Source organism: Polistes fuscatus, unplaced genomic scaffold (assembly GCF_010416935.1).
Source record: "Polistes fuscatus isolate 324 unplaced genomic scaffold, CU_Pfus_HIC Scaffold14, whole genome shotgun sequence".
NCBI lineage: Eukaryota > Metazoa > Arthropoda > Insecta > Hymenoptera > Vespidae > Polistes > Polistes fuscatus.
This window is the reverse complement of record NW_025113042.1, coordinates 2,377,338-2,392,591: the sequence shown is the minus strand read 5'-3', so window position 1 is coordinate 2,392,591 and position 15,254 is coordinate 2,377,338. Positions and strand designations below refer to the sequence as shown.

The following is a 15,254-nucleotide window of genomic DNA, read 5'->3' as shown; positions in this document are numbered from 1 at the left end:
ACGGGTGGTGGAGGAGTAAGAGGAAAAGGAAGAGGAAGAGGAAGAGGAAGGGGAAGGAGAGGGGAAGATGAAGGATATCGATCAAACGTTGGTATTTTTTTTTTTTCTTTTTTTCTTGCTTTTATTTAAAACCCCGCCCACACAGAGAGAAATAGAAGAAGGGTCCCTGCCCTTGCAAGTAGCAATTTGTCACGTGCGAGACACGTATTTTTTGTTGACCGTAACATTAGCCTCTTTTTCTTTACATTGAAATAATTCACGTGCCATGCTGGATGGTAGAAATTCAATTGCCATGTCGTAGTCGTCGTCGTCGTCGTCTCTTTGCTAATATAATAGATGCGTTTTGTCTTGATGGTTTTTATACAAATTTGATGGAACCCTTATTATTCGTATATATGATTATTATGTATATGAGTATATTATCTTTGTAATAGAAAAAAATAGAAACGGAGAGAAAATAGAGAAAGAAAAAAAAAAGAAAAGACAATTGTTAGATAAAAAGAAAAATGAAGATACCTGTGTATATAGGTATGATTTAAATTGATTAGATAATTATTAAAATTAAAAAAATAAAAAAAGTAGATTTTTTATTGATTCATCGAATATCAATGATTGGTACGAGTCAAATTATTGAGCAGAATATCGATAATGATTTCAAAGACGTCTCTTTTTTCTCTCTCTCTCTCTCTTCTCTCTCTCGATTGACATGAATCGTCTATCGAAGTTGCGTATCGCGATCGGAAAGCTATCAGAGGTAAAGGAGAACACGACTAAATTGGAACATCGTTCGTTCGACCGAGGGTCAATGCACAAAGTATTGGAACTCTGGGGTCACACTGAGTGAGTGAGAAAGTACGAGAGAGAGAGGGGGAGAGAAAGAGGGGGGAGGGATCGGTTAATCAAGAAGTCGAAACTTGATGTCGCATCACCAGTGGTGCAACGGCCTGTTTGATTTAAAATCAGGCCCAGACACGAATTTCAAGCTTTAAAGATAAATATTTGATTAACAGTTAGTTATAATCTCATTGAAAATTTTCATTAAATTAATATATATATATTTAGTTTTCTTACACAATGTATTATTTCATTATAATATAAATACTTATAGGAATAATAATAATATTACGTTTATATTAATTATCGGTGTATTATTTTATTTGTTTTTTAATTATATTAATTTAAAATGATTTATATGTGATATCTTGTGTAAAAGATGTTCGAAGTTTTTTATTTTTTTCTTTTTTTTTTTGTTAGTTATATTACGAATGATGTTTAACTTCTTTTAATACGTTTACGTTTAAGCAGCAAAAAATTCGGACACACCGTGTACATTGTTATACCCGAAGTGAATTGTTTCGTTATTAATTTACGATGAGATAATAATTATTATTACGTTCGTCACTTATCTCGAGTATTATTTTCACTTTAAAATCGATCTAACGAAAAAAATCTAGAAAAATTTTCTATAACAATGTTTGAAATTGCGATAAATTATGAATTCATTGTTATAAAATAATAGTTAAATTGTTATTCGAACGATAGGAAACGAACGATAGGAAACTATCGCAATGATTTTGTATTTTATTTGAACTATAGACGCGGGCATCGTTATTCGTAGCTTGTTGGTAGGTACAATTTCAATGTTGACAATAATTCGGCCGCGTAGTTAGCAGGGTGCAACGTGCAGCGTTAATGCAAGCAAATTATTACCAAGTTAAATGGGTGCAAGTCTCTCTGTGAATTATCTATGCCAATCGCCGGGGGCAATTAATTAGATCGTAATTATTTATATTATTCACTTGCTGAAACAATAGAAATCGATGGGGTTGTTATTATAGATATGTGTGTGCGTATGTGTGTGTGTGTGTGTGTGTATTACATAAAATAATGCATTCAACTATTGTTCTTGGAATTTATCAATTCGATGTACCATCATCCCTTGTTCATGTTTCTAATAGTCTTATGAAATTCACTTTTTTACAATTATACTTTTGATTCAAACTAAAAGAAACAAATACGAATAATAAAATCATTTTCTCGTGTATCAATATCCTCCTTAACATTTTAACGGTGTATAGTCGGTTTAAAAAATCGATAAGAAAAAAAGAAAATTCGATTAACCTTCGTTACAGTTTGAAATTGAATAAACAAAAAGAATGGAAACATAGAAAAGGAAAGAAAGAAAGAAAAAAAAACCATTTACGCGTATTAATTTTCTTATTGACGCGTAATCAATTTTAAAAGTCGATCGAAATATTTCATTAACTTTCTCGTTTGAGCTCGAACAGAATTTCGTTGTCTCATTTTCTCTATTTCCGTTTGTTACTTTCTATTTTATTTTTTGTTTGTTATCTAGCTTATTTTCTTTTTCTCCTTTTTCTTTTCTTTTTTTTTCTATTTTCCTTTCTCTCATTCCTTTTATTTTCCTTCTCTTTTCTTTCTATGCGACGAATTCTCGTTGGTGGTGGGGGGGGGGGAGTTGGTTTGCACCCGAACGAAGATAATACCGTCGAACGAACGAATCTTTCCACCATTACGCGTCCCCATTATCGGTTCTATCCCCATACCCCCCTCCCCCTTCTTCTATTTCTTTTTCGAGAACCACTACTATTGCTACTGACACAACTGCAGCTACTACGTTTGCTTTTGCTTTTGGTATTGCTTTTGCTTTAGCATCTGCTTCTATTCCTGTTTCTGCATCACCGAATGAGAACCGTGCTAGTAGGTACATAAATCAAACGATATACTTTTCCTTTGGAAATCTTTACGCCAACCGATAACCAACCGGGAGTTTGTTATAAATGTGGATTTAAACTTCTTTTATATATACTGGTAACAAGTTGAAAAAAAAAATAAAAAAAAAAAGATAAAATAAAAGTTTTTAACATCACGTACTTTCGCGATACATAAATTTTCGTTTCTTCTTATCTTCCTTATTTTTCTTTTTCTTTTTTCTTTTCTTTCATTTTTTATTTTTACTCTATACGCGCGTGATAATCAAGTTATATGTTTCTCAATTTTTCCTCAGAGTATTATTTTGGATTATTGTCGTATTAGTCAGATTTCTGAATGTTATTTGCACAGTTTGCAAACTCAAATATAGAAAATATATTGAAGATAAAATATATAACGTTTACAAAATAAAGAAGACAAATAGATTCTCAAAGGAAACACATACGTTTGAAAAAAGTGATTATTAATTATTTTATTAAACGATGTCTTATAAATCACTTCCCAAAAAATCCACACTTATTTGCCAACCTAATATATTATAATATATTCAATTTATTTTAATAATTTCTTTATATATATATATATATTTTATTATATTTTTTTATTTATATTATATTTGATATATATTTTATTATTTATAATATAATAAATATATTATAATATATTCAATTTATTATAATAATTTCTTTATATATATATATTTATATTTTAATTTAATACATATAAATATATATAATACATAATATATATAAATATTTAATATATTTATATTTATATTTTATTATATTTTTTTATTTATATTATATTTTATATATATTTTATTATTTTTTATATATATTTTTTATTTACGTAAGTACTTATTTATACAAAGAGATAGATAGATAAAAAGAAAGATAAAGAAAGAAAGAGAGGTCCCACGGGGACCTGTAGGTTTTTATTAAAGTAACCACAAGTGCAGTTAATTGCCAACCAACAAATCCTCACTCACTTAATTGCCAACCCAATATAATAGCTCCACTTGTTGTGCACATATCCTTAGTATACATTTAATCTTTGTGGGTAACATTATAGAGCTTACATGATCAGAGCTTAAGCATGTAATTAACTAGCCGTCTAACATATGCGTCTCTATACATTTACCTCACTATCTATCTATTTACCTATGAGGATCGTCCATCAATCCTTAGTCACACTAAAGCTTAGCTAGGAAATTTGAGAAGCTCGATAAACGACGTATGTGATGAGTCTCTTGCAAAGATTTTCCTTGCTAAAAGGCTTACGTTAGAATTATCTGTAAACGATATATCTTGTTCGAAGAAAAATAAAAACAAATTCTTTAACACGTCACATAAAAGATTTATATATATTTTCAATAATTTTATTTGGATAATATTCGATCTGGTTTTTATTTGATTTTTTTATACGTTTCATTATTCTTTTTTCTTTTATTGAAATTATTTTTCTATTGATTGTATTAGTTAGTTGAGTTAAAGATGATTTCTATTGAGAACATATCATAAATATGTATATAATCATATGTATAAATATGTATAAATCAAAATTATTATTTGAAATAATTCGTTAGTTATTCGTTGCATCGAATATTCTGTTTTTTTTAAGATATTAAAATGATCACTTTAAAATATAGTTAGCACATAATTTATTCAAGTTTATTTTATCTTATTTTATGAAAATATTTTGTTAAGATTAGTACTATCGATAAATAACGATTGATTTTATCCAACAATAAGCTTACTTATTGACACAGGTCGTGAATGAATCATTCGTTTAGAGTGCTCGATGGTCAAGAATTTATTATCGTTCGTTAAATTCGTGTTTGATGTAGTACGAAGAAGGTAATAAATCCTTGACCTCTATCTATATCTTTCTAATGCTTAAAACGAACGACCTTTAATTTAGCAGAAACATTTCACATTCCGAACGTATAAAACTCGTACAGATAGAGAGAGAGAGAGAGAGAATCGAAGTACTCGATTATTTTACTTAACGACAATAATGTTTATTTACAATAGGTGGGTATCTGTTTAATCGATTAATATTGGGATTTCAATTATCGTAAATAATAAGATGAATTTGGAAGTTAATATTAAAATTGATGATGATAATCTACCGGAATCAGTAAATGTCAGAATCATTTAATCGTCAAAAATTATTGTAGAATTATTGTCTTTTTCTTTTTTTATTAACTAAATTGAATATGGGTGTGTGTGTGTGTGTCCTATCTTTTTAAATATAATCCTTTAACAACGTTCATGACGTACGTTTAACGAGTTTTATCTGGGCTTAATGGGCTACGAGTAATGAGGGCTCTATGAATTTTTAATTTAATTAAAATCAAATCCGTGCTTTCCCACCGATTCCTTTTTTTTATTATATATATATATTCTTTTTATTCGTTCACTTTTCCCTCTTTCTTTAACTGATTCGACTTTCCGAAATTTTCTGATAGACACTTGTCGTTATTATCGGCTTTACCGATTGCAATTAATTAGTAAAGCCTACTTTAATTCATTTTCATCTTCATCTTATTCTTATTCCCCCAAAGTAGAAGAATCTTCCTTTAGAAATTTCCTAAGTTAAAATTTAAGTAGGATTGAAGTTTGAAATCCGGTTGCTTGATTGGCTGATCGACGCCATAAGCGGAGCTTAAAGTTCAGCTTTAGCTTCAACGGCAGTACCAGCAGAAGCAGAAGCAGCAGTAGCAGTAACGATAGTATATGTGTGTGTGTATGTATGTATGAATGTATGTACGTGAGAGAGTGAGAGTGAGAAAGAGAGAGAAGCATCATGGTTCTAGTTCTACATAGTTAAGTAGATATATGTAGTAAAGGTAGTAGAAGGAAGGTTTGGATCGATCGTTGATGTTGCGGATGCTGTTCTCGTGGCCTTTCCTACTCATCGTCATTGGTAGACGTGAGCAGTGAGTCGATTGAAACGTTCGACGCCTAGTTTGATTCATTAACGTGATTCAAAATGTATTACGTAGCGTTACCAGATAAATCTCACTCCCGTTAAAAGTATTATCGTTAATCGCGAATGTGTCGCATTTGGATGAATACGCCGTTGACATGAACAGGACGTAGCCGATTCACGTGTTCGATTAAAAGTTCCGATTGAAAAATCGATATATTTTACAATGGTACAATTTGAATTAGCTTCATTCAATGTAATTATGGTGTAGTATGTCTGCAAAAAAAAAGAAAGTAATAAAAGAAACGAAAAAATTAAATTAAAGCAAAAACTATTATATTCTTTTTTCTTTTTTTTAATTGATCGAAGTTGTGTTTATCATTTTTGAAATATATTATATATATATTATAATATAAGGATTTGTGAGGAAATTCGTTGCCCTCAGAAATCAAATCACAACGGAATTGGTAAACGTTGCTCTTATATGTACGTACATGCATGCATAGGAATGTACGTGGGAGTATAAATGCAAACCGACGTGATTTTCGTTGTCGTTTATTGAATATTTTATGTACTTTATGTATCAAATATTTGGAAACACAGTAGGAACTTGAGAAAAATGTTAGAACCCATTGTAAAATCGATGAGATGGGTTAAATATTGTTTTAAATTTTCCTTTGTGGAAAGAGTAGGGACCAAAATATAAAGTCAAATTTATTTTTAGCACTTTACCAAGATTTTATTTGTATCTATTCTACATATTATATATATATGTATATATGTACTAAAATGAAATTCAACGTGTATCGAAAATGGTACACTTTTCAAAGAAATGTATTATAACAAATATTAATACTATCATTTAACTTTGATTATTTTAAACGATAAGCAGTGTTATAGACATATATGTATATATATATGTATATGTGTTTACGCACACGTGTGTGTGTATTATTAATGCAATTGTGTCATTCGTGTAGTAGTCTCAATAATAAAAATAAAAATATAATAAAAATATAAAAATAAAAAGATAAGTTAAATATACAATTTATTATGATAAAATAGCGTTGGGGGGTAGGGGAGGGGATAATCTTGGCGAGCGTGACGTCATAGGAAAGAAAAGCATTTCGTGTTTTTTAACATGGGCCCGGACTTTTTCCACGCGAACGTCTTATCTTGCAAAGCAATAACGTCTGAAAGAGTGCTTTGATATCAAACTCGTTGGTGTTAGTAGCTTTGTATATGCATATGTACATGTATATCGGTATCTGTATGTATATATGTGTGTGTAGGTGTGTGTATGTCTGTGGATGCGTCGCGGCACACGTGTAAAGAAAAAAAAAAGAGAGAAGCTCGGTGGAAGAAGTGCATGACGATGCATATGCAAAGAGGACGATCTCGTCTCACTCTTTTGTCGCCGAAAGAAAAACCACCACTTCCCTTTTGTAAGCATACTAAAATCAACCGAATATTTTATCCCTCCTCAAAGAACTACGTGCATCCTTACGTCTTTCACGTTTTCTCCTCGTAGTTTCGTAACGATATGTATATATATATCATCATAGTAATTTATTTCTTTTTATTTTATCATTTGCAATATCATTTTCACTCAAACTATGGTTGTTTAACGTTGATACGCGTATGTAACATCGGTTATACGTTTTTATGCAAATTTATTTCGACAGGTATTCAGAAAAAGTTCACATCGATTTGATTGAATTTATTTTTCTAATCGTTTATTTATTTATTTGTATTGATTTTGATCTTTTCCATTTCTTTTCGTATATAAAATTTTATTCGTATAATAAAAGCTTTTTGACGCGCGTTATAACTTTTTTCTATTTTGTTAGTATTTTAGTTTTCAAACGTCAAATTTGTCATATTTGATAATTTACGATACGTCCTATAAAATTTCTATTGTGTGCTTTTACATTTTTATATCCACGTTTTATTCGAGTTTAAGAAACTCGCGCTGATAAAAGAAAATATATATATATATATTTATATATTCCGCTGAATAGTCAAGAACGTTGAACTGTAAAGAAAAAGTTGTACGCAAAGGGTACGATTATCGGTTCCCATTTAGAACGTAGAAAACTCGCAATGAAATTTCTAGCTGTATCGCATTTGCAAGCGACACGTTTTTCAAATAGACCATGGAATCGTGACTCCGTGAACTTTTCGTGTTAACGTTCGTGGAAAATCGTTGCTTAAGTACTCGAAGATTTTCAAATGTAAAAGGATATGAAAATTGAACAGTATACCACCGCGTGCTTATAGAACGAGTTTGTTAAGATATCTTTTCTCTAACTTTTTCTTTTTTTCTTTTTAATTTTTTTTTTTTTATTAAGATCATAAATAAGATCTTTGAAATTTTTCTTTGACATGTCACGCGTATATATATTTACACATATAATACATGCGTAATACGTGTAAGATACACTTATACGTGTGATGTATAACCGAATGAGTGAAAACGCGAGGATGTTGGGAAGTGCAAAAAGGGTTGAAGAGAGAAGTATACTCAAAATGAGTTGGAATACGTTACTCATGGATAGGGAAGGGGGAGAGAAGGAGGTAGGGGGAGGGTGGAACGACTTTTACGTGCGAAAGAGGCGTCTGCAAAGTCGTTGAATCTAAAATATGTATATGCAAATTATTTTTCCCGTCCCGACGGAAGATAGGCGCGAGCGAGCCAATCCACTACCATAAATTCCTCTCTCTCTCTCTCTCTTTCTCTCTCTTTAAATCTTTCTCTCTTTTCTTCGTACACTCTACATACCCTTTCCTTTTTTACTCAACCACCTTTCTATCTCCGAAGTGCATTTCCGCTAACACTCGCAAAACTAAGCTCCCGAGAAAAGCTTCGAGCTACTTTACCGTTCGAGGGGTGTTAAATAACATGGACTAAGGTTTAGCCTCAAAATCCTATGCTTTTCTTCTTCCCAGACGATGCGACTGCGACTTTGCTATGAAGAGGGTAGGAATAACAAACATAAAAAAGAAAAAGAAAATAGAAAAAAAGACGATGCAAGTTCTATCAAAGATTTATGCTACTTTTCGTGTATGCGTATGCGTGTTTGTTTTCTTTTACCATGTACACTAACTTACTTACTTGTTATCTGTAGTTGTTTTTTTAGTATATTATATAAATATATAATAAATAATAAAATATTCGTTAAGACAATTTTGTTTGAACGTTTATGATCGTTTATAGAAAATATAATTTAACGTATCGTAATTTTATTCGATTAATATATTAACTTAATAATTTTTTTTTTTTTTACGATTATTTTCACAATGTGGAACAAAATATTTTTGCGTCGAAGAAAGATCTTAGGTTGTAACAGTTTTAAACGCGGTTAATCCACGATTCGTCGTTCCTGGACGAATCACGTGCATGTTAAAAGGTTTAAAGTAGTGCGGGCACGTTTTCTCGTCGAACGGACGAATTTATTCTCCCGTTCATTTTTCGTACCGCGAGTAAATCGGGCACGAAATCGTGCGGTTTATTTAGTGTGATTTCGATGCAACGAACGTGTCCTTCCCACCACCACCACCACCACCACCACTGACGCCTACTTCACTGAATTTAAAAATCCCTTTTTCCGTCCTCGACCCTTTCCAACACCCCCTCCTCCTCAAACCCTCTTTATCGATACAAGAACGAAAATTACGATACTACTTTGACTTGATTCGTTAAGTGTAAAATGAACTTGTTCAACATTTTTTTCTTCCTTGTTTTATTTTTCATTTTGTTTGGTTTCGTTTGGTTTTTCTGCTACCAACGAATCTTTAGCAAGTAAATATATTGTTTTACGTACGTAAAAGTAGAAATATTTAATACCCGATGTATTTTGAAATATCAGAAAATATTTAAATATATATATATTATATTTAAAAAAAAGAATAAAGAAAAATATAACAGATTATACAAAATTGTTTATTACGGATATGACTTCGAACGAAAAGTTAGATAAATCTTTCTATATGTACGAGTGTACGAGTAAATATATTACAAATATACATTTTTGCAATTGATGTTATTTAACGTATTTTCGTTTTTTTTTTTTTTTTTTTTTTATAAGATTAACGATAATAACCATTTGATATTTATTTCGTGCCCGTACACGCGTGTTTTTTTTTTTTGTTCTTTTTCTATTTTTTTTTTTTCTTTTTACGACAAATCTGTCGCGATGAATTTAAATGAAATTTTCATTAATATTCTTCCAAATTTGATACGATCGATATTAAAGAGAATAATTTACGTCGGTGTATTTGGAATAATTATGGAAAAAAATGGGGGGGGGGAGAAAAGAGAAGAAGGGGGAAAATAGAAAAAAAATTTCGGTAATTATTTATACGCGTTTGTTCGTTCGAAGGAAAACAATAATACCGTTATTTTTATTTATTTATTTATTTTTTTTTCTAAATGTACCAGCGTTTTTATATGTTTAATTGCTTTTTTCTTTTTTTAATTATTTATCGTTAAATGCAACGAAGAAAAACGCATTATTGCATCTTTAGCGGTGTGTATATCCGGTGATATTTTTTAAAAAGGTGATTTTAAAACAACCACCCACGGAATTACTACGTGGCTTTGCATATGTAGCCACATTACGAATTTAATTTCAACTCCCATACCGACCAACTTCAATTTCAATAAATGAATTTTAAAATGTTACGAGGATGGGTGGGTGGTAGCCCGAAAGGAGGGTGGTCAGGGGTGGACCCGGTAAAAACATCAAAGGAAGATGGAAGAGCTTTAATTTTACAAACGAGTCAAAGTCGTTTTTCATCGTTATGCGCGGGGAAATAAATTTTGTGTAATCTGCTTTTCCCAAAACAGATAGTATTCATAATATTTTTCTTCCTGTTTTTTTTTTTTTTATTTCCTGTGTCACAAACATGAAAAGAAAGAAATAATGAAAGATATTTTATAAATGCAATTTGTACGCCCAGTTTATTGTCATCATTTCATATTTAATAAAACTAGAATAATAATAAACAAACGATTAATACACATTGTATAATAATAACAAATTATTTTCACTATTTATTATTCCTCGAACTCTCTGGGAATTCTTTAAGAATCATTGACTATTATTTTTCTATTTTTTTCTTTTCACGAATCTTAAATTATATTTACAATTAACAAATAACCATTGAATTCAGAATTATATATTTCAATTATAAAATTAATATATAATAATATATAATATAATTCAATTATATTATATATAATATATATAATAATATATATAATAATAATTCAATTATAAAATTATTGATAATAATATCAATAATTTCCAACCCTTTTAAATGTTTCACTTGAAATTTACTTTGACTATAAAATAAAGCAATTTAATCAATTTGATAAGAATCAAAATGTCGAGTGAGATTCGACATAGGAATGACATATATGTATGTTAATGTAGAATATTTTAAAATACATTTTATGGTAAAGGGATGTATAATACAAGTTGCATAAAGCCAAGAAGAAAATCGGTTTCGAATAGTGATCGCTAATAACAACTGCACGATCTACGGTTTCACATAAACGACTCTGGCTGCGATAATGGCTATTTTGTGTCTCCTAAGGGAGAATACTACGGACAGTCGTAACGTGCTGCTGTTCTCGTGCAATTATGTCGCGATAATTCCCATAAGACGCATCTCGGTACGAACCCAAGTAGTTCCTATTGCATATTCTATATATATATACCACTAGCAACGTTCACTATAGGATAAGCGCATAGGAATTGTATTGGTTTCGTGTTTCATTGATTTGAATTCGTTCGACATTTTTTTCGTTCACCTATCAATTATCAACATATTCCGATCGCGAGTGTATATCAGTTAAAAAAAAAAAAAAAAAAGAAGAAAATATGAACCCAAAAAAAACATATATGGTATTAACGAATCAATTAGTTGGTTTGTTCGAAAGATAACGAATAAATAATAAATATCAATCAAGTTATCAAATGAATTGATACATTTTCTTCATTAAATTGATATAACGAAAATTGTTTATTTCATATATGTATATATATCAATGAAAATTCATTTCGACAAAAAAATATAATTATCAGAATATTCAATTTTATTGAAAATATCGTTATTCGATGATGTCCTTAGATATCCGAACTGGAACGGGATACATTGCTAGGGAGAAAATCGAATGAGAGAGAGAGAGAGAGTGAGAGAGATGGATAAATAGATAGATGGTATATAACAGAATTGATAATCGCCAGCTGTTTCTCTCGCTAGAATAGAATCTGGAATGGAATCTATTTACCTCCAATCTGTCTATGCGTTATCTCTGGATTAGAAGGATCCCTCGACCCTTCTTCCTCCACCATCGTCCTTCTCCTTTGCTAGATGGAATTCTAGGCTACTTGCTGTTTCCAGAAATCTTCTGATATTCCATTTTCATTCAATTTTATCTCTAATCGTTAAACGGAAATTCAATAAAGTGTGCAAGTAATCGTGCGTCGAGTACAAATTTGAAAACAATTTTCGTTTCTTTTTTATTACTTTTCATACTTTTTATGAATAACTTCGTACAGTTTATTCTCGAAATATATTCATAAATAGAAAGAGAAAGTAGAAATATTTCTCTTTAATTTTACTTTTTACAGTATATATATACTGTAATAATAATAATATAATATAATAATATATATATATACTGTATAATAATATATATATAATAATATAATAATAATATATATATACTGTAATAATAATATATATATGTGGGATGCGAGCACCTCCAGGCCAAACACTTAAGGGGTTATATCCACTTGCGAGGCAGAAAAAACGCGTTTTTTTGTGAATTTTTTCCGACGAGGCATTTTATTTTATACATTAATTGAAAAAATGTACTTAAAGAGAATTTAATGTACTTTAACAATCAGCGGTTTATTTAAAAAAATATTGGATCCCCTAGCTCCTGTAGATGATCTGCGGAGAGACCTCCAAAAAAAAGTGCTTGGCGGTGAACAAGATATCTCTGGTCCAAATTATCTGAAAACCAAAAACCAAAAATATTTAGTTTTATAATAAATAAATACAGGTAATGATCGAAGGTCTAGTCAAAATTTTGATTTTTGACAAAATGGCGGCTGTTCAAAAAAAAAATTCAGTTTTTCATGAAAATTTTTCACTTCAAAGTGGCTTAAAAAATCGAAATTATTGTCCAAAACCTTATTCCTTCGATCATTACCTGAAAAATATATCTGAGTAAGTCGTGTGAAAATTTCAAACCGATCGGTTTAGCGGTTTCGGAGAAATTTTGTTCACCGACTCTGAAAACACGGTTTCGAGATAAACGCGTTTAAAGTTTCGGGAATGATTTACACTAAATTAAAAATTTTTTTTTTCAACTTACATCGTGTCATCTATTCCAGTACCATAAGAGGAACCCTCTACTTCGTCGTTTGCATCCAAAATGTTTAGTTGTTGTTGTCTACGAGCCATTCTCCCCTCGCGCGTCGACCCTTGCGCTCTTGCGTCCGAAATTGAGATGCGCTCTGCGTCCTCTTTACTCACGAAGGAATGAGCATTGGGTCCAAGTGATAATCCCATAGCACTCATATAATAAAGAAGAGATGTTTTACCTTCATTAAAGACCCCGGCTGCAATGTTTGCTGCTATTTCCACAATTTTAGAGCCAGCTGGAATAATTTTTGGAGTTATTTTCCATATCAGCTGATTATAACTTTCATTATTGTTCTGGGTAAAACCACCAACGCATCGTTCCAATAATTTTTTGTTACTTAGATCTTCGTAAATTGGAAAAAAAGCTGTTGCAACATCAGGTGGTAAGGCCTCATAATCAAACTGCTATCATCATATTCCACGGTTTTCGGATTAAAAACGTTCTTCCGTTTATTTCTTCGAGACAACTGTTCACTGGAAGTTCTACGAGTTTCTCTGCTAATTTTACGAGGCATTTTTTACTTTAATTAATTAAACTATACACACTGAGAAATACACAAACTGAGCAAAAACACAACTTGTCCACGTGGAAGATCACTTTTAACTGATGAGTTCACATATTTTTAACTTAAAATTCCTCAACATAGGTTTCACGTATAAACTAGACCTTTTGTATTATTATCTTAGGGTCCCAAACACAATATAAGTCGAGATCAAAAGTATAGCGGCTACCAGAAGCAGCTGCTACTCCGGCTCGTGCTCCGCTTACTTTCGAACGCTCGGAGACGTTCTTACTAATACGCTCATATCTCCGAAACTAATTGTCGGATCGATTTGAAATTTTCAGAGAATATTCTTGAATATATTTACATTCAAAAAATGAAAAAAAAAAAAAAATTTTTTTTGAAAATCACAAGTGGATATAACCCCTTAAGTAGGCGTTCGTGAGGAGATTGGACGGTGGGCCCTGGATAGCTCAATTGGTTAAAAAGCAGTCGCCGGAAAGAAGAAGCGGAAGATCCGGGTTCGAGTCCCGGTCCAGTCTGTCCAACGGCCCAATTTTTTCACGAATCCTACATATATATTATTGAAAAGAATTTGATTAAAACTGTCGAATATTTTCTTAATAGTTTTAATATAACGAAGTATCGTAAAGTATGGTTTTATTATCGTGATTACATAAACCCGTAACCGGGATAACCTGGGTCTCGCAGAAGGCCTCTAAACAATGAACAACCTCGTTCGGTATTTCGCAAAACGAAGCCGAGAGTTCATCCGAGTACAGTGCTCGCGTGTCCATGGATTATACAAGCAATTATATTTGCTTTTAAGTCTAATGGATACAAGTGGTGCCATAAATCGGGCTACGTGTATCCATTAGATCCCGTTGGTGGTAGGTATAACCGTCCGTAGCATCGGTACTTTACTAATTAGCCCACCAAAGTATTTTAAAGCAGCTTTATGCAAACCTGGAAGAAGAGAAAACTACAAATAATAAATTAACATCTTAAAAATCTTTCATTTATTTATTTTTTCTCTTTCTCTATCTTTCCCTCTCTCTCTTTCTCGTATTGTTTAAGAACAGAAATATATTTCGTACGTAATTCGTATTACGCTTTATATACGCGTACACAAATATAAATAATACTTAAAACTCGTATAGAGTCGAAGTTTAAATTAGTTTTCATGAAAATAAATTTTTAGTCGAAAAGTTAATATAAATAATGACGATTATTATTATACCGTTATATACTCGTAAGAATGTTGAAGATTATTCTTTTATTCTTTGTATATTATATTTTTCGTTTAATAATTCTCGTACATTCAAATAAATGATAATAATTATTCTTATAGTTCGAAGTTTCAATGTTTTTTTAACGAAGATCAATTTTTGATCGATATGTTAAAATATAAATACTCGTAAGATTACTTTACTTTCGTGTGTATATTTTATTGTTAAAAATATATCTTGGATATGTCTAATAATGAAATATTGTTTAACGTCAATTAACTATCGTAGACGGACAATGCCGTAGCGTAATTTGGCAGCAGAACGTTCGGACGACGTCTAAATTTAGTATAACTTTATTATCGCTCTTGTAACCGACACTTGATTGACGTAGTTTCGGTGCCGCAAGGACGCTGAC

The 15,254-nt window shown here is 31.0% G+C and overlaps 1 protein-coding gene and 1 long non-coding RNA gene across 5 annotated transcripts in view; one reads left to right on the top strand and one right to left on the bottom strand.

The window, feature by feature from the left end:
- Window positions 1–15,254, top strand: part of LOC122514185 — a 155,780-nt gene that overhangs the window by 13,138 nt on the left and 127,388 nt on the right. The window lies entirely within an intron of this gene.
- On the bottom strand, window positions 12,492–13,830 carry LOC122514186. Its single transcript, XR_006302989.1, has 2 exons — window positions 13,058–13,830; window positions 12,492–12,693 (listed from the first exon to the last, which is right to left on the bottom strand). It is a non-coding gene; the product is annotated as an uncharacterized LOC122514186 (long non-coding RNA).